Source organism: Lygodium microphyllum, chromosome 9 (assembly GCF_053477565.2).
Source record: "Lygodium microphyllum isolate KBCC chromosome 9, Lygodium_microphyllum_v1.1.10, whole genome shotgun sequence".
Classification (NCBI taxonomy): Eukaryota; Viridiplantae; Streptophyta; class Polypodiopsida; order Schizaeales; family Lygodiaceae; genus Lygodium; species Lygodium microphyllum.
The window spans coordinates 128471269-128492983 of record NC_141143.1 but is presented as its reverse complement, the minus strand read 5'-3'; positions in this window follow the sequence as shown (position 1 = coordinate 128492983).

Sequence of the window (21715 nt, the reverse complement as noted above, 5' to 3'; positions counted from 1 at the left end):
TCTCTGTTCTTTTTGTCCAATGAGCTAGAGCTCTCTGGATTCTGTACTTGCTATCCTTCTTTGCCCCATGAGCTTTTAAGCTCTTTAAGCTTCATGTTTGCACATTCCCCTTATGCATGTGTATAGTTGATATCTTTAGCTGAGAAACTGCTTACCCCTCATGAAACCAATTGAATTTGCGAATAGTTTGTGCCCTTGACCCCTCTTGTGCATATTACAAAAACCAAAATTTGATTTAATGCAAAGATTCAGAAGCTTCCACTAGAGGAGTTGCAAGGTTTGAAAAAGTAGACAACTCGAGCTTTCTTGTGGCATCATATCCCCAAAGAAAGGATGTTGATTGTGTAGAGATGTCAAAAGCTTATTTTGGCCTAAAAATAGTTTAAAAATAGCAAATGAGCTAAATTTCTCTTAAAAATTCAATTTTCTTTCAAAGACCAAATATTTGTGAAATTTTTGATTTTTAAATTAGGTCAAAGTCTCACTTAAAATAAAAATCATAGTATTATCACATCATCTTATAACTTATGATTTTATAAAAATACTTAGGATATATAAGTAAAATATCCTTTCTTTTATACAATTACATTGAAATATATATACTTTGATTCAAATAATAAGTGCTAATGAGAAATACCAAATTCCCAATGGTTTATATATTTTTAGTTTTAAAAAGTATAGAAATGTACATTAAAGTAAAAAATGTTCAAATCTTTTTTGAATATATATTCAGAGTTTCTTGTCAAAAATTTATAATGCGTTTATATTATTCAACTCAATATTATATCCTTGTTTTGTTTTGTATAGTGAGTCGGATATGCACAACTAAGTTTTGTAAGATATCTACCATTGGTCGTCCCTTATGACACAATTGGCCAGAACATCTTTGGAAGATATCTAAGTTTTGCTAGAACATCTCTGGAAGATAAGAGTATATTAGAGAAGAAATATACTTAGCTATCTAATTTTGTTATAGATCTACTTTTCTTTATGGATCTTTTTTCAAATGTGATTCGAATATTGCATGATTTAAAATTTTTTTGATAGTGCCAAACATGTTTTTTTTGTATGTTGAAAGGGAAATCTCTTATACATAGTTACATTTGGTGATTTTTTTTTTCATACTTTTTGCTTATGTTTTCTTTACATGGGTCATTGGAGTCATGGGTCGTGCTTTCTTTACATGGGTTATGCTTATGAAATCTTTGTTAAGAATTCATGGGATGGCAAAAATGTATAATCTAGAGTTTTTTTTTTTGTTTTTTAGACATGTTGTAAGGTAGTCTTTATTGTTTCCTAACAAGGTTTTGTTTCTAGTGCTACTACTATCCACTTTGATGCTAGTTTTGAAGATATTGTGGATTTTGAGAGACCTTATAAGTTTCTCCTTTAAGAGGTCCCACTACAAATCGATGTACATAGTTGGGAATCGAGAGTTATCTTAAATATTTGTAGAACTATAAATTTAAAGTTATTGAACTTAGATGGGGTGAATGTAAGTCTTTTATATTTTACTTTTAAATTAAAATTCTTGTGTTCCCAATTGAGTGGACCTTGACTTCCCTCTTTCTCCCAAATCTTTCAAGGGCAAAAACCAAGAGATAGGTGAAATCTGTAGGTGGTAAAGGTAACCACCAAAAAGTTTTTTGTTGCCTCTATAAAGAAAGATGTGCCAAAGCATTCTCCTTTGAAGTTTGATCCATTACCTCTAAAGCCTCAAGAGAAGAGGATACCTATGAATTCAAATTCTTCTAGCAACAAAAAAAGCTCGCAATAAGGAACTTAATGATGATGAATGAAATTGATGAAGACGAACTTGTGCCAAAGAAGGAGAAAAGGTCAAAGGAAAATTGAAGATCGGAAACCTAACTAGCCTTGTATTTTAACCACGACAAGTGTATTCTTTTAGATATTCTTCTAGGCATCATGGCCTTTTGAATGTCTTCAACAATTATAAGTTTGAAGCTCTTTACCATTACCTCATTAGGAGTTTCCCAATTCCTTTTGAATGTCTTCAACAATTATAAGTTTGAAGCTCTTTACCATTACTTCATTGGGAGTTTCCCAATTCAAGGATGTAAGGTTTGGCAATGGTAAATTCTCAACATGTCCATATACACCTCGACTGAACCTCATTGTGCATACTATACAAAAATCTTACCTTCATTAAAAACATGTGGTTTGATTAATATAGATAATGTTTGCAAATTCTTCACAAGTTATAAAAACATGCCATTAAGACTCTCCACGGGTTGCCATTTAGAACTTCTTGAGGGAAATATATCTAGCACCAATAATCCACTATTTACTTTGTGCTTTAATGAAAAAATACATTTGCATACAAGATTCAACTTAAAATTAAACTTATAATAGTTTTGTTGAGGAAAATGTTCATTTGCAGGTAAGTGCATTTTCTTCGCTATGCAAACATATTGCACCCTAGCAAACCATCCTTGAGCTGTGATTTTGAAACTAGTGGTATGTCTCTTCTCATAATACTTAATATACTCTCATTTCATTTTCTTTGCCTTGTGAGAGCCCTTGCAAAATGGCAACATGGTAACCCTATTGTTTATACTAAACATTTTGGGCTCCCATTTTTCGTCTATAATTTTGTTAAAGATAGTGCAAGAATTTATAGAATGAGAAGGACACCTTGTGGAAGCCATGGAAAAAAGGGAGCGTAGCCAATGTGCAAAGAAGAGAACTCAGAGAAAAAGTTGAACCCAAAATGAATGTCAAGAAGGCTAATGAACATACACTTGTTGCTAAGAAGAATACTCAAGTGTGGTTAGAAAGTTACAAAACCAATAGTATTAATTGCATCTTATTTTATCTCATCTTTTGTTAGCCTTTATTAGCTTAGGAACTACCAAAAGATGTTAGATCTCAAGGATTTTTGCTAAAAAAGAGAGAAAAATCCATGAAAGAGTCTCTATTATCTCCAAAGCAGAGGAGACAAGATGTGGCAAACTCTCATTGGTTCTTTCCTTAATCCAGTGATTAACAAATGTGCTATTTTTGAAGTATTTTGGCCCTAATGGCTTCTATAAAGAGGAAACCACACTTAGCTCATTGTTTGGAGTAGATATGCCAAGAAGAATATAGATTTTTTGTATTGTTCAAGCATTCTACGAAGTGTGGGGGACATTTATAACTCCTTGTAGAGTATAGTTGGTTTTTTCTTCATTTGGAGATTCCAATACCAAAACACAAATTCCTTTGGTGTGTTTGTACGTCTTTGAAGAGTTATGGATTATCACTAATTCAATGCTTTGATGACTCAAATATAGACGCCTTGAACTACATGCAAGGGCTGATCAATCCTTTTCTTGTGTTCATCTTTCATTCAGTTTAGTGTGGATTTTCTCCTTCCATTCTCTTCTTTCATTGCAATCTTTATCTAGGTGTCAGTGATTGGTTGGTTAGACCACACAATGGCCATGCTCAATAGTTGACTTGGATGACCTCCTCCATCTTAGCCTATTGGTAGCTAGCATCGTTGTTAGGTCACACATCTTGTGCTTGCATAATGAGCCTACGATCCCCCCTCCTTGGTATCTAGTCCCCCTCCTTTAGGGGCTATATAACCCTCCCTAAACCTTGCTTCAAGGGGGATAAGAACAAGTCAGATGTCTCCTTCACCATCCATGTAGCATAAGCAAGATAAATAATACTCTCAAGTCAACTTGTTCAGCCACACAAAGAGAGAGAGAGAGAGAGAGAGAGAGAGAGAGAGAGAGAGAGAGAGAGAGAGAGAGAGAGAGAGAGAGAGAGAGAGAGAGAGAGAGAGAGAGAGAGAATTCACCTCCATCCCTCCAATGAGGTAGGCCTCCCACTCACCATAGGCCAGATAGGCCATGATAGAATGTAGAGTGTGTGATTATACCTCTCCTCCCCTCTACTTCATGGTTGGGCCACAAAGCTAAATTTTTGTGTGTGTGTGTGTGTGTGTGTGTGTGTGTGTGTGTGTGTGAATATACTTCTACACATGCGGAAAATTTGATCATACCCATCGAGTAAATGACCGAGTTACAATGGTGTGCCATGTCTACATGCCAAGGTAAGAGAAATTGTTATTCAATGTCATATGATGCAATGCTCTCAAGGTTAGACTTGGTTGAAATGTACTGCAATGTGCAAGAACTAATGATCATAGTCACATGTGAGATAAAAGACGAGGACATTGCTAGAGTAGCTAAGTCTTGTTCTGGGAGTGGCTAAACTTGGTGATGTAGTAATGCGATTATTTGCATGCTGATGTGTATGGGCTCATGTCAAACAAGAGAAGGGAAAATTAATTGGTCATCAAGATTGTCTTCCAATAGGGGCCCAAATAATGTGATGGGTAGGAGAGAGAGATCATGGTTGCATCACTAGAAGAAAAGCCTACACCAACATACCATGAAGTTTGTCAAGAAAGAAAAACAAGAGGAGCAAATTTCCATTTGTGAGCAATGGAGGTTGACGCAAATGAAAGTTGATGCCATGACATAAGCAACATTGATAAGAAGGTGGCAGCAAGGCAATGTACAAGAAAGTGGTATTCCATCCATGGATTCTTGGCTTAGTTGGTGGGATAATGTAATTGCTCATTGGGGAAATTTCATATCTGCTCTAATGACTCTTAGCACATGTGATCTCATCCTTTGCGATTTTTGCACAAAAATGCTTGATTTATTACACTACTTAACACTTGCATGTTCAAGGAATGATATTGAGGTTGTCCTGACATCAAAGAAAATCTCTTAGAGAGAATACATGCTTCGTGACTTGTTGGGGAGGGATTCAAGGACAATATCTCACTCTACAATACATGCTTGTCAAACATGGCAAATGTCGTGCTTCAAAATGTAAGAGAATATGCATATACCCTAGGCAAACATGTTGGCAATGGCCCAAGCATAAAAGTGCTTTTGCAATGCATTGTAGTGAGAGGAATGTCTCAAGCCCACCATAAGTTACATATACGGTGCATGGAGCAGTGTCAAGGACTCCCATGTTTGAGGATCCAATTAAATTTACAAAGGAACAAGGAAACAATGCAATGCAAGAGGAGGAAATCAACATATATAATAGGAACATCATCTCATAAGCTAGGGTTTGTCGTGGAAACCACAAAGCGATAACAAAGAGGCCACCCTCAAAGACTACATTTGATGGGGTGGGAGAATATAGGATATGTCCAATGGATTACGCTACATCTAAAGGCTCTAGGGATGGAGAAACTCTACACTACACAATAGTGCCAAAAAATATGTGTTAACTCCACTAATAGAGCAATTCACTATTGTGGAACATAGTATCAATCCAACTTTGTGGGGAATATGCAAGATTGCACTTTAAAAATTACATGGTCTCGCGAGTAGAATCTGAGCAAGGAGTAGAGAACATACAATAAATATGCAAAGAACAAAAACTTCTTTAATTCCAAACAAACTAATACAAAGATGGCTATGTTCACTCGTACACTTTCACTGTGAAGGTTAGATGGTGATCTAGATAGATAATAGATGAAGAGCTTAAGGCTAGCTAAAAGGACTCTGATTGGTTGAAAGATCAATTGAGGATGGGTATGGAGGGGTCTTTCTTTTATGGCTTGGAAAGTTAGTCTGGTTGGACTATCCAACCATATTATAAACCTTCCCTAGTTGGCCAAGGAATATTCCCTTTACTGTTGGGTTAGGGATGCTACCTCCCAACCCTTGTTAGGGGATCCATTGGTCCCCTTGTGTAACGGACCCTCCTTCTGATTCCCATTATGGGGCAGGCAACACCCACCCCGTGGAGCCTGCCTCATGAGGACCCTCTATTCAACGGTCCCACAGTTTTGCGAAAGCGTATCACGACATGACACGGAACGCGGAAACGTAACACGCCATGGGCAGCGGAAGGTAACACGTAACGGGCAAGGTAACACGACACGGAATGAGGGTAACACGATATGTGTGTTGCAAGGTGCAACGAAGGCACGAGAATATTTACAAGAAAGCCGAAAGGCTTGTGGGACAAGAAATCACGTGTAGAGGGTGGGTGCTATCAACGCGCATCACACGACACCATCACGTGGGTGAGGGAGGCATACTACCCTCATACACACCTCCCCTTGAAAGAACTCGATGACCGTGTCGAGGTTCGAAGCTAGACTCAAATGCACCAGGGGTGGTGTGCTGAGACTCAAAACTTCGGGGGTCTAAACACATCTCACTATCAAGATGGCCAGTGTCTACCCGCTAGACCTAACCTATGACCACAAACTTGGGGGTCTTTGTTGACTCAATATCAAGCCGACCAGGGTCAGCCCACTAGGTGCCATGCCCACTGACTCAACTACAAATGTGGAAACATGGTCTTCATGACTCAAAGGAAATCACCCACTGACTCAATTTACAGTTGTGGAGTGATCCAAACTGGCTAACTAGGAAGACAAGTAATATTGTAAACACTTCAATTCATCCATCTGTTGACCAGATTTACAAGCACAGAATGAAGAATAACCAAGTTAAAACAAGTTGCGTTCACTTGTAATAATGGAAGGTCCTGACAATATGAGTGTGCATAAACTGTCAGTGGACTGAAGAGGCAAAGCGCGTAACTCAGCTTGAAGTGTGCCATGCCATGAATGCAAGGGCCCAAGAAGCGGCGCCCTGAGTTAGATGGCCCCAATTGGCCAGATCTGTCAATCCTTGAAACAACTGAGAATGGAGGCCAATTAGCTTGATCTGTCACTCCTTGAACAAGAGAGTTGCGCGAGGTGCGCTGTGAAGATGCACCTCCCCTTGAAAAAATTTGGGCCAAGTAAGCCCAAAATTTTTGAGTATGCCGCCATCTTGCAAAGGTGGCACTTTTGGTGGCGTGTAAAGCGCCAAGTGGAAGGGGGATAGCCGTTCTTTTAGACTCGTGGCGACATGAGTTTGCAGCATAGGTAGTGGGGCGTACAATGCCAAGTGACATGGGAATAGCCGTTCTTTTATACTCGTGGCGATGTGAGTTCTTGACTGCTCTTCTGGCAGCTTACACATGAGCCATTCATTTATACTCCTGGTGAAAGGAGTTCTTTATCCTTCGGATCTTCACTCTATTCAAGTACCATATGGTAACAAGATAAATGGCCTTTCTTTTATGCTTCTGGCACAAAGAGCTTGGTATATCTGTAGGATAAGCATGGAAATTGCCCGTTTCTTTATTCTCCCGCGGTAAGGAGTCTTCGACAAAAGATGTACAAACAATGGCCGTTTCTTTATCCTCTTGGCATAGGGAGTCTTCAAAAGAATCAACGTGGAAAGTAGCCATTCGTTTATCCTCCTGGCTAAAGGAGTCTTCAAGGATCTCATTATGGAAATTTGCCATTCGTTTATCCTCCTGGCTCAAGGAGTCTTCAGAATGATCATCGTGGAATGTAGCCTTTCTTTTATCCTCCTGGCTCAAGGAGTCTTTGAAAAGATTATCAATAAGCATAGCCATTCGTTTATCCTCCCGGCGCAAGGAGTCTTCAATATGAGATGTGGCCATTCGTTTATCCTCCCGGCTCAAGGAGTCTTCGATATGGTATGTGGCCATCAGTTTAATCTCTCGGCTCTAGGAGGTTTCTGGGATCTTAGCATGGAAATTGGCTGTTCGTTTATCCTCCCGGCTCTAGGAGTCTTCAACACAAGATGTGGCCGTTCATTTATCCTCCCGGCACAAGGAGTCTTCAACAGGAGATGTGGCTGTTCGTTTATCCTCCCGGCTCTAGGAGTCTTCAACACTATCCTTATATTGGTAAAACTGGCCTAATTCTTCATCAAAGATGGCCCTGTCTTGTTTTGAGTCACTGTCGTCTCTCTAGTACCTTTCTTGGTACATTGGGTTATCTGCATGTATATTCGGATCTTCGGTTTCTGAATCCTCATTGTCTGACACACCCTTGGCCTTCGGTGGCTTATTGATAACTTGGCCACGCGAGTTCGCATTCGACTGCGTGCCACATTGAAAATCACCTAGCCACGAGCTCGAACCTAGCTCCATGTGGCCCTTTTCTTACTGTTCTCTATGGGCTTCAGCCCATATCTGCATAAACTTTGCCATGGCCGTCTCCATCAAGACGGAACAGGCCAAAATCCTATCTTCATTAACTTCATCTGCATGTGTATCACTGGACTCCGCAGATTCATCTTCATCGTCGGACTCATCCGAGTCATAACTGTAATCACTGGAAAAATCATCGCTTAAGCTCGAACTTGGCTCTCGGCGACATGGCTTATCTGCATGGGGAATTATGGCCGTTCGTATATTCTCTCGGCACCAGGAGTCTTCACAAATATCATCTTGGAATATGGCCGCTCGTTTATCCTCTTGGCTCCAGGAGTCTTCAATACATGATATGGCCGTTCGTTTATCCTCTTGGCTCTAGGAGTCTTCATAATGAAAGTGGTCATGCGAGTTCGAACTCGACTCCATGCCATAGGGGGGGTCAACTGCTTGGGATTGGGCCTGAACTGCCTTGTCCACCATATTGCACTCTTCAAGTATCACTCCGTTTGGTAATAGATCTGATCTGGAGGTTGTCATTTTCTCAGCACAGTCTTCTATAAGTACTTCATCAAACACATAACTAGGCCCAGAGGCCACTTGTAAGCACACTGGAGCCTGTATAGCCACGGTTTCCTTTATACTCGCCCGTGCCATCACGAGTTCTTCAACCTGCTCTTTTGTCTCTGATTTCGACCCAGAGGTCGCTGGTTCATCTTCATATTCTTGAATGAGCACTCCATCCACCATGTAACTGGGCACCCTAGCCCCTTGTATGCATACTGGAGACTCCTTAGGCACGGTTTCATTTATACTCGTCCGTGCCGCTACGAGTTCTTCATATTGATCATCTGCATATGGCCCATCGGCCGCTTCTAGTGTTTGTTGAAAATCACCTCCATCAACTTAATACTCCGTTGGATGATTGTAATCATAACAATCTTTATAGTTATCAAATTCTATTTTCCATTTTGGATGATTGGCATATTGACCATTTGCATTCCAGTGACCCTCCCCTTGCATTTCTGCATCTGCATCTAATTCATTCGACTGAGGTATATGGTATTTTTCCATGCTGCTTACCTTTGTAGGATGGCTGTCATGTCTCCAATACTTTTCTTCATGTCTGTTTTGATCATCTGAATCACCACAATAGGAATTCTGAGATTGTTGCATGGTGTTCATGTCTTCAACTTGACTGTCCTCTTGCCAGTATCTCTCATCATTTGTTCGTTCATCTGCATATTTAGTTGTAGCAGCCGATTGGTTGATCATATTGTCACACTGCTCATTGTGCATAGCCAATTGTTTCTTTATGTTGGCGAGGAGCTGTGGTAGCGTATTGCGTTGCTCTGGAGTCAGTTGGCCATTTGATATCATACTTTCAGCCATAGCTATCTGTTTTGCTGCGTCTATCCAAACATCTGTCTGATTTATTATATCATTTTCACTACTATCATTTTCTGGGTCACTTTGAGTAGTATGACTCTTTGAGTCATTTTCACTATTGAAAGGGTGCCCTTTAGCACCTGCTGTAGACTGGTGTACTGGGGTTGTGTCTGTTTGTCGCTTCTCATCTGGCATACCCCCTTGTGCAATGACTTCACCATACTCTCGTGTCATATCCTTTTTCAATTTACGCTCCAAAATCAACAACTCAAATGCAAGATTCTTCTTGTGACCATGTTATCATCAAGCATCGTTTTGAGGTGTATCTGCTTTTGCTTGACAAGCTTCAACAAGCTATTTAGATCTAATTCTTCATTTTCTGAAAAGAGATAGCCACCTTGCAGCCACTTCACTTTTGTGGCCCAGAGAACTCTTCTTTCATCTTCAAAATCAAACCATTGAGCCAAAATTTTATATTTATCTGCATAAAGATCTTCAATTCGCTGTCTTTTGGCCTCATTTTGGGCTCTATCCACTTCTTTGTGCTCATTTTTCACTTTTCTTGCATCTTTCTTCTTTTTACCCATTTTACTTCGACCAGGCTCACTCACTCGGGCATTGCGCAACAGCCGAGAAGCTTGCTCTGATACCAAGTGAAATGGACCCTCCTTCTGAGGCCTGTTATGGGGCAGGCAACACCCACCCCGTGGAGCCCGCCTCATGAGGGATCACCCTCTATTCAACAGTCCCACAGTTTTGCACGACACAGAACACAAAAATGTAACACGTCATGGGCAGCGGAAGGTAACATGTAACGGGCAAGGTAACACGACACGGAATGAGGGTAACACGATATCTGTGTTGCAAGGTGCAACGAAGGCACGAGAATATTTACAAGAAAGCCGAAAGGCTTGCGGGATAAGAAATCACACGTAGAAGGTGGATGCTATCAACGCGCATCACACAACGCCATCACGTGGGTGAGGAAGGCATACTACCCTCATACCTTGTTTGTCAAGATTGTGGGAGAGAAGGAAGGAGTCTCGCTTGAAGCTTTCTTGCTTGCACAATGGGGGAAGACACACAAGGGTGGAGGCTGAAAACAGTTTTCCTCTTCTTAGTTGTGTAAGCCAAAAGAACTCAAGTACAAAGAAATAGAAGAACCCTAGATATGGGTCTCAAAACCGAACTCAACTAACTAAGGTGGCATACTAACTGAGCCACGAACTAGAGTAGATAAGGATAGCTGTCGTCTAGCTATTATTCATGGGCGGTGTACCAACCGCATCTACAACTGACAAGTCGGTGACATAAATACACAACGGTCACCCTGGCGTATCACGAGTGGAGCTCGATATCTCAACACTCCCCCTCGAGCTCAATCCCAATTCCTGCACACCAAGCAGGTCTCTGAACTTGCGCAGCTTCTCTGCGCCCAATGCCTTCGTAAATATGTCAGCTACCTGATCCTCTGTGCTGACATAAACTAGATCAATAAGACCTAGTAAAACCCTCTCTCGCACATAGTGATAATGCACCTCAATGTGCTTTGTTCTAGCATGATAGACTGGGTTATTTGCCAAGTGTATACTACTCATGTTGTCACAATAAATGACAACTGGTCCATCTGTAGACTGATGCATATCATAAAGTAGCTTATGCAACCAAGCTACCTCACATGCAGCCATTGCTGCACCCCTGTACTCAGCCTCTGTGCTCGACAAGGCAACTGTAGGCTGTTTCTTGCTGCTCCAAGTGACTGCAGCACTCCCAAAAGAGAATACATATCCACTGGTAGATCGTCTATCAGAAATACTACCAGCCCAATCAGCATCAGTGTATCCATGCAACTGTATCTGAACCCCAGTCTCATAAAATAGTCCATACTGCAATGTGGACTTCACATACCTGAGTATGCGTCTAGCCGCATCCAAATGTGGTTTCCTTGGAGCCTGCATAAACTGACTTACCAATCCAACAGCATAACTCAAATCTGGCCTGGTAATAGTCATATAAATCAAACTTCCTACTATGCGTCTGTACATAGTAGGGTCTTCTAGAAGCTCACCTGCATCTGTGCTCAGCTTCACATTCTGCTCCAAAGGAACTGAAATAGGCTTACAGCCTGTCATCCCATATTTGGACAGCATGTCCAATCCATACTGCCTCTGCAAGAGCTGTATCCCACTTGGTGATCTAATCACCTCAATGCCCAAGAAATAACGCAGCTCTCCCAAATCCTTCATCTCAAACTTCTGCTTCAATAGCATTTTCACATGAAGGATATCTTCATCACTGTCACCTGTCATAATCAAATCATCAACATAAATGACAAGTAGCATAATACCTTTCTCTGTTTTTCTCACATAAAGTGAGAAATCTGCCTTGGAAATCTGAAAGCCAATAGTGACAAGATACTGTCCTATCTTGTCAGACCATGCTCTAGGTGCTTGCTTCAAGCCATACAAGGCTTTCTTCAACCTGCAAACAAACTCAGGATGAACAGCATGCACATAACCTGGTGGCTGCTCCATATAGACCTCTTCTTGCAAATCACCATGCAAGAAGGCATTCTTTACATCCATCTGATGTAAAGACCATCCCTTTGATGCAGCCATAGCAATGACTGCTCTTACAGTTGCCATCCTTGCAACTGGACTGAATGTTTCTTCATAGTCAATGCCATATGTTTGTGCATACCCCTTGACTACTAATCTTGCCTTGTATCTGTTCACAGAACCATCTGCATTGTGCTTCACCTTATAAACCCACTTACAGCCAATTGCATTCTTACCTTTAGGCAAAGGTACTAACTCCCATGTAGCATTTGCTTCCAAGGCATCCATTTCTTCATCCATGGCTTTCTCCCATTTTTCTTTTCCCATGGCTTGCTCAAAAGAAGTGGGTTCTGGTTCCTGTATCACTTTGACCATATATGCATAGTGAATGGCTGTAAATCCATCATATTTCAGCCTATCCACAGGATACCTAGCTCTCGTAGACCTGCGCAAAGTAGGTTCACTCCCAGGTGCTCTCAAAACATCCCTGGTCTTCCTTACTCCAGGTGTAACAATAGAAGGAATACCCAACTCATCATCAATGCTCTGTTCTGAGCCACTGGATTCACCATCCACATAAGAGTGACCTGCATTCACATCAAACATGGGCTGATCAACCTTCTCTTTTCCTTTTCGTGATACCTGCATACCACTATCTGCATTGCTTTGAGAAGATTCTCTTGATCTCAATCTGCCTGTCCATGGCGAAGAATGTGAACCACTGCTAGAGGACGCTCCAGGTCCACTAATATTTTGTGACTGCTGCTGTGAATTCTGTGTAGCATTACCATTTTGTGCATCTTCATCATCAATCACATTTACTGGTTTATACCAGCTACTCATCTCATCAAAAACAACATCTCTGCTCACTGTAAACTTACGAGTAGAAGGGTTATAGCATCTATACCCTTTTTGCTGCAGAGAGTAACCAATAAAGATGCACTTCTCAGCTTTTGGATCCAACTTGGATCTCAGCTCATCTGGCACATGTACATAGGCAATGCAACCAAAAATTTTCAAATGAGAAATATCTGGTTTCCTACCAGTATACCTCTCCTCTGGAGTCATTCCATGTATTGCTGCAGTGGGAGTCCTGTTCATTATGTAGACTGCTGTAGCAACTGCTTCAGCCCAATAAAAATCTGGCAAGTCTTTTTCATTGAGCATGGCACGAGATACCTCTCCAATATGCCTGTTTTTCCTTTCTGCAATTCCATTTTGTTGTGGGGTATAACTGCATGAATATTGCTGCTTTATGCCATGCTCCTGCAAGAACTTTGCAAACTCATTTGAGAGGTACTCTCCCCCTCCATCTGACCTTAGGCATTTTATTTGCAGACCTGTTTCTTTTTCAGCCATAGCTTTAAGAGTTTTGAAATGCCCAAAAACTTCACTTTTCTTTTTCATAAAATACACCCAAACTTTTCTGCTATAGTCATCAATAAAAGTGACAAAATAATGACAGCCTCCAAGAGATGCAGCTTTAGTAGTCCACACATCAGAGTGGATTAATTCCAATGGCTTCTCACTCTCTTGAACATGTCTAGGAAATGGTTTCCTTGCCTGTTTTCCAAACTGACAGGCTTCACATACCTTATGCATTTCTGCAACCTTGAATTTCGGCAAACCTGCAACAATATTTTGGGCCTGCATTGATTTAAGTCGCTGTACATTAACATGACCAATGCGTTTATGCCAGATATCAATATCTGCAACTACACCGGTCCCATGTGCAAACATTGCTGCACTCAATTCAGACATGTCTGCATCCAACGTAAACATTCTGCCCTTCTTCTTTCCTTTTGCTATCAAGCGACCTTTATTTTTCATATCCTCAACAAAGCATCCATGAGGATTAAATCTGACCTGCAAGCCCTGTTCAACCATTTGACCAACAGAAACCAGATTCTTGGTGATATTCGGGACATGAAATACATCGGACAGGTATTTCTTTTTCCCATCCTGCATAGACAAGGGAATTTTTCCAATCTGCACAATAGGATGTGCAGTATCATCACCAGTCTCCACAAATCCTGGTTTTTCCATTTTCCTTGCATCCTCCATCCATTCTGCATGACCTGTCATGTGGTTTGATGCACCTGAGTCAACATACCATACATCATTGCTTTCTTCTGCACTTGTCACAGAATTGTTCATGTGCTGCACCATGAACAAATGCTCATTTCTGTCATCACCCTGTCTACTAGAAGATGCATAATTCCCTTGTTGCAGTTTTCCATTCATGATGTCATTCTGCTTTTTATAGCAGTCTTTAGCCATATGACCCATTTTACCACAGTAGTAGCATTCAACATTACTGTTTGCATTTTGACCTCTTTGCCATCCACCACGACCTCTTTGGCTCCCCCTGCCTCTAGAGTTACCACGTCCTCCTCCATAGGACTGGTTTTCTTGAGTTTGCTGCATATTCTGATTTCTGCCACGGCCTCCAAATCGGCCTCCTCTACCTCTGCCTCTACCTCTTCCAGCATTTGAGTAGAAGACAGCTTCTTTTGAAGTTCCTCCTGAAGAAGATGCACCACCATTTCTCTGTTCCTCAGAAATTAGAAGAGCAATCAACTCCTCAAAATCAGGAAATCTTTCACGAACTGAAATGGATGTCCGAAACTGTGCATAATCCTTTCCTAGACCATTCAAGGTCACGGAAACTAAATCATCATCTTCCACTGGTGACCCAATGGAAGCAAGTGCATCTGCAATCTTCTTCACCTTCATGTGGTAGTCGTTGATGCTCATACTTTCTCTTTGCACATTATGCAACTCTTGCTTGAGCTGCATTTTCCTGGCTTGCGTATTTGTGCTGTACATTTTTGACAAAGTATCCCATGCCTCCTTTGGCGTACTTGCATCCTGAATATGCACAATCATAGAGTCTGAAATACTGATAGACAGCCAATACATAACTTTCCTGGCTCTCTCATGCCATGTTTTGAATGCCTGCATTTGCTGTTGATTGGGAACATCAGGAAGAACTGGTTCTTCTTCATTTCCTGCAACAAATTCCCAATATCCTTTTCCCATAAGGAAATTCGTCATTCTAAACTTCCATGCTTGAAAGTTGTTCTTGTCAAGCTTTTCAGTGACAATCTGTGAAAGAGAATCAGATGCCATTACAGAAGACTGCAAAAAATTCTGTCACTGCAAAAACCACAGCTTCACCCTCACAAGGGAAAATCTGCAAAACTGGCGAAAGTGGTATTTGACCACATAGTCACTTCCTAGTGACGATTTTGCATCAACAGGCAACAGGGATGATTCTGTAACTCCCAATGTCTCTGCGTACAAGCATACAAAGCAATTTTTACAGTAACTATTCACCGACCTGTAGAACAGTGGCTGCACAGCATAAAACTGGGCCTTTTCCTGAGTGCGTGCAGAAAACTTCCGCCTCCAAAACAGGCCCCGAAATGGCCTCAAATCAAAAAAACAAGGTCGCCAAGGGCTAAAGCCCTTTCCCGCAGCATATACTGCCCTCTTGCTTCACCGCGAAGGGCGTCTCAACCTGAGACAATGCACTCCTGCACCTTCCGGCTGTGCTACCTGCAGAGATCTGCTCCCGAAACAGAAAATGAAAGCAACACTGCTCCTCTTACCAGAACACCGCGAGCTTGGCTTGCTTTCTTGAGCTCCTTACCACGAACAAGGCTCTGATACCATGTCAAGATTGTGGGAGAGAAGGAAGGAGTCTCGCTTGAAGCTTTCTTGCTTGCACAATGGGGGAAGACACACAAGGGTGGAGGCTGAAAACAGTTTTCCTCTTCTTAGTTGTGTAAGCCAAAAGAACTCAAGTACAAAGAAATAGAAGAACCCTAGATATGGGTCTCAAAACCGAACTCAACTAACTAAGGTGGCATACTAACTGAGCCACGAACTAGAGTAGATAAGGATAGCTGTCGTCTAGCTATTATTCATGGGCGGTGTACCAACCGCATCTACAACTGACAAGTCGGTGACATAAATACACAACGGTCACCCTGGCGTATCACGAGTGGAGCTCGATATCTCAACAGTGTTGAGGCTCCCCAACCAAGGGCTACTTCCACGACCCCTCAACCCTAAAATAGGGGTCCATGATAACTCCCACATGCTTAGAGTTGCTACCAACTTAAGAACTCTATCTGACCCACAAGGGTCACATTTTTACCATCTGATCACATTGACCTCATCTGATGTATAAGTCAAAACCCAACCAATGTCTAGGCTCACACATGGATTCTTTTCATAATGGGGGCCTTGCAACTTAGAGTACCGTAGGTCATTGGTGGTACCTTATGAGGGTGGGGTATTGAGCATATCTAAAATGCACTAGGTTGTACAATAAAGTGTATAGGGTTGATTGGAAGCAAGACCAAATATGACAAGATACTACAATGGCATCAAGGCTTAGAGCTTCTTCTCCAAGAGACAACATCCAGGCAAGGGTGGCTCGAAGGAACAGATGATGTGGTTTTGTCTAAATGATGTTAGTTATACTCATTATGTAGATAAGAATATGATATATGCCCATGAATCTCTCTTGTTTAGAAGGTGGATGCAGGAATAGATATCATACACAAAGAGATATGCAATTTGATAAATGGATATTTTAGATTAGAAACGATCAGAAGAAGAGCAGGCCACAAGTGGCCACCAAAGTAGGGACCACCATGCCTATAGAAGAGTAGCAAGCCCGCCAATTTCTCCAATCCCAATGTCATCAAGGACTAGAAAATGGAGGCATAAGGTCTCATTATAGGCATCCAAAAGAGTCCCAAGTGCAAGCAATATGGTTCACCTTTGTAAAGGAAGTTACCATTGAGAATATCAAACATGTTGTTTTCCATGTAGCCACATATAATGCTGGGATATATGAGGTGCATATAAAACTTGAGCCTTCTTTCACATGCCCTGATTTTCTAAAAAGAGAGAGTGTTGATAAGTCTTACATAACTTACAAACATTATACTTTGTATTCATGAGGATTTTGGGCTTGCATGAAAGAGAAGACATGCTCATGTACAACCCAAGATTTTTAGCAGGGATGTATTGACTATTCTTTATTGATGACCTACATTGCATACATCATAGGTCAATGATTTAAAATCCTATTTCTAACTTGTAGCTTAATTGTGTTTTTGTATTGAAATTTTGTGGTGTCCCATTTCCAAATTTTATATAATCAAATTGCAATTTTATAAACCAACTTTTGGTGCAAGTTTCATTATATAACTACTCTTGTTGGTCACGTACTTGCAAATTACAATGTTGTGGGCAATGATATGTAATAAAAAGTGATGTCATAGATATTCAACTTGGTATAAAAGCTCATCAAAATTTAATAAATCCCTAAAAGCTTACCCAAGCAAGCTTGCTTAAATAATTTCACGCTTCTAGCATTAATGTATTATACATTGATGCATTCATTAATTTGATTATGTCTCTTGTGAGAGCCTTCATATCATTCAATCGTCCCCTACATGTTGTCTTTAGTATTTTTGAGGCCTTATAGTATTTTTTGATACTCATGGGGGTGAGCATTTCATGTCATTGTGTATGAGAGAGAGAGAGAGAGAGAGAGAGAGAGAGAGAGAGAGAGAGAGAGAGAGAGAGAGAGAGAGAGAGAGAGAGAGAGAGAGAGAGAGAGAGAGAGAGAGAGAGAGAGAGAGAGAGAGAGAGAGAGAGAGAGAGAGAGAGAGAGAGAGAGAGAGAGAGAGAGAGAGAGAGAGAGAGAGAGAGAGAGAGAGAGAGAGAGAGAGAGAGAGAGAGAGAGAGAGAGAGAGAGAGAGAGAGAGAGAGAGAGAGAGAGAGAGAGAGAGAGAGAGATTTGACAGTGATGAAATCTCAAATTGAGTAAGTTCCAACCCTAAAGAATGAGCTATCCCTTTAATTGCGATCAATTTTTGGGGTTTTACATCCTAAAAACATTCCAATGTAGGTGACACTTGTTACTCCATCGCTATTCCAAGAGACTTTTATTATAAGAAGTTTAGATTGACAGACAAGACTTTGATCATCAATGACCTAGGTCAATACATGGTCAAATGGGCAAACTATGATGTGGCTATTGAGAGACAATTGTCCACTTCATGGTACAATCCACTAGCAACAATCTTGGGCTACCTTGTATGGAAAGTTTGTGAATCATTGCGCTTCTGTAATTTCTAATGTTGGAATGGAGAGCATGAAGCTTACCGTGAACTAGTTTTGAATGGTAGGATTGCTAAGAGATTTGGTTGGCACTATACTCACAATTTGTAGAGTTGGTAGACCAATGATTGCTTATGTGGACAAGGAAGGATTGAGCAATGCCAAACACCATATCAAGCATGATAAGGCCCTTAGACAAGTGGATACCCAATTTATAGGATAGCGAATACAAGATTCTCATTATCACAAAACCTTCAAATGGTGAAGGGTTACTTCACTTGCCTTTTGCATATGATTAGTCTAGGAAGGGGGTAGTACCACTAAAAAATAAAAGTTATATATACTTACTATCTCGAGGTTCAACCCTACAAGGTAATTGCATATGAATATATGTTTTTTATTTTCATGGTGGAGGGTTGTCATATGAAAAAGCTTCATGTAGAGGACTAATTTTGTGATGTCAACAAGGAAAGTAAGATTTTGGACATGTTGATTAGTAGTAAGAGGTTGTGACACTATTGCATAATCAAAGCTTGGTGACAATAAGGAATGGATATGTACATATGTAAGGAGATCTATTGGGTGTATATCTTGCAAATAAGTGAGGGCCTTTTGGAGGGGCTACTAGTATGTACAACGGAGTTTCTTGCAAACTTCACAAGATTGTGGAAGGAGATACAAACTCTACAATTGGACAAAGCCTTCTATATCTTATGTAAATATGTCAATGTAAGCAAGGATGCTAAGAAATGACTGCATTAGAATAATCCTCCATGCATGTGATATACAAGTAAAAATGTTGTGCTCATGTGATGTGTTGGATATTATCATGAAGTGTATGGAAACGGGTATCTTGATGGCTATTGCATGCAACAGGTGGGTGAAGAGCTTGGTGAGGGAAGGAGTTATAGATATACTAGAGCCCATGAAGGCATGGGCAAACATAGGGCTACCAGGGGGTACATACTTAGAGTCATGAAAGGAGTAGGAGATGAATACTTCAAAAGAGTGCCCATTGTGGTTGGAATGTTCACATAGGCACATCCACTAATAGACAAGACCCTATGGCAAGGAAAATAATGATAATGGTTTTCTATGTTCAATGCCAATTTCTTTTTTCTTGATGCCCCTGGTATAATATGTTTTTCCATTATGAAGAGTCTAAACTAGTTTAACAAAGGAGACAAGAAGAATAAGGGTGTGGTTACTCAAGGTTGGTGGCATGAGGATCCCAAACAAGCCCACACATGCCTCCACAAAAAAGTATTGCACTAGAAACAAGAGTCTCAAATGTGTGTTATATGCATCAAGATGAGAGTTCCACAAAAACATATGCAATCGAACAAGTGTAATGATATCGAGAGTGATATAAGAAAAAAGATAACATGGAAGTTCAAGAGTTAATATTTTCCATAATAAGAAAATAATATAAATGTACAAAATTCATCATGGACATTAAAATATCTTGTCTTTTAATGTAGCTAATGATACCATTATGGAGTTATTTATGGAGAGTGTAGCTACCATTGTGGAGTAGCTTGCCATGTGGGTGTTTTAATTGTCTTTCTAATAGTTCATTTTTTTGGGGTACAAATCATATAAGTGATCTTTTGTATTGTAGAGTGGATGAATTTCTGGAGGATATTGACAGTACATTGAGTGATTAAGAGTAAGGAGCCATGTGCGACCATGGCCAAGCTACTGTGGGTTGATTCCCCTATGGGCATGTGTGTGGATGTGATGAAATTTGTGGAATTCCCACCTTGGAATGAGTTAGGTACTAGTCTCTCTATTATAGCGGTGATGGTTGCCAGTCCATATGTTGCTGACTAGGATTGTATAGAGGCGAGCTCAAGCTCAACTATCAATATCCATGGACCGCTTATTGTTTAAGTGTTTCAAGCGAGCACTAATGGCTACCTCTGACATAGCCGAAGCACTATCCCTCTCTACGTGTGTATTGAGCTTACCTTAATTCTTGATTGAGTTGCTTTCTCTTTTAAGCACTTTGATAGCTCCACGATTGAGTTGTTTTCTCTCTTAAGCACTTTGATAGCTCCACGATTCGTGATGCATGCTCAAGCATCCTCAAGCCTCTTCCTTCAAGCTCCATCCTCCCCATAGCCACGCATGAGATGAGAGAAGAGAAGAGGAGAATAAGAAGAGAGGAGATGGTGGAGGGCTTCACCCCCAAGATCCCTCACCCTCACACACTTACTCTCTCACTCACTCACACTCCCTCCCTCAAGCACTCACAAGCAAGCAAGAGAAGAGAAGAAGAAGAAGAATCCACTTTGCCACACTCCAAAGAATGAGCTCTCATTCACTTTTTGAACTTTATATACAAAACCCTAAATCCCTTTTGAGCGGTCATCCCCTTATCCCCTTTTTTACATGGCTAGCAGTGGCCTAGGCCCTTTTTCCATTTTTTCTCCTCTCTTCCTAGCTTGGTCCTCCTGCCCATTCATGGTTACAAATTGCACAGGAGGGATGCTGGCGCTCTTTTACAGAAGTTTTAGCTGCGTCTTTATATTTAAAGGTGCGCCTTCTTACTTTTGGCTTCTTGCAGCTTCCATGGTTACGTCTTGCACTCCTAGTGGTTATTCCTATGCTTTTAGATTTCCTTCGAGCCAACTCTTTTTTGCAGGGAGCCTTTCTTTTTTTCTGCCTTGCGCTTTTCCTCTTGATGCCTCATTTTTTGCTTCCTTATGTAAAAAGATGGATCTAGAACATGGCTTAAGACGGAAGCTATGGAGGTTGGTAGAGAAATAGTGAGTTCATGAAGACATTGACATGACTGACTGTTACACAAGTGAATTAAGTTCCAAGATGGAAGCTTGGACTCATAAATACAATCTTATGCATAGATTGACAATGACACAGAGACTTTACTGAAGGACAAAAGTACTATGACATTGCATTAGAAAAGAGAGCAAGTACAATGCTTTATAGGAAACTAGATGGTAGCACTTCTCCTACTGTGCTTATGGGATTCTATTCTTGAGCCCACACTGCTCCATACAAAGAGCTTAAATAGGTGTGATTGCAGAAATCTCAACACCCCTTCTCAATCACAACCAGAAGTACAAAGTGTGTAGAGGCTTTAGTGAGCAACATATGCAAAGTGTGGGCACACCATAAACATGGCAAAACACTAGAGGCTATCACAGAAAAGGCTGAGTGTGGGTACCACAAACATGGTAGACATCCAAAGGCTATAACGACGGTCTCACAAAGCGTACAAAGGTTGTAGTACAAGGCTATATGAGGAGTTTACAAGTTTATGTCCGAAGCATTAGGGCTAGGCAATACAAGGCTAAAAAAGTCTATCTGCATAGAAGGACTGATGAGGTTTGTCCTTCTCCTGGTGGTCTTCTTCTTCTTCTTCTTCTTTTTCTTCTTCTTCTTCTCTTGCTCCATGTTCTTTTTCTTTAACAACAACTAGAAAAGACTTTTGGGACCTCTTTTGGGTGTGGCAAAACTTATTGGTGTGTCCGGTCCTTTTGTAAAAATCACAAAAAAGCTAGTCCTTCTTGCCTTTGGACCTATTGCCAACATATAATGCTTGTTTGTCTCTAGAGGTGCTTGGTTCTTCCTTAGTTTTTAGCTTC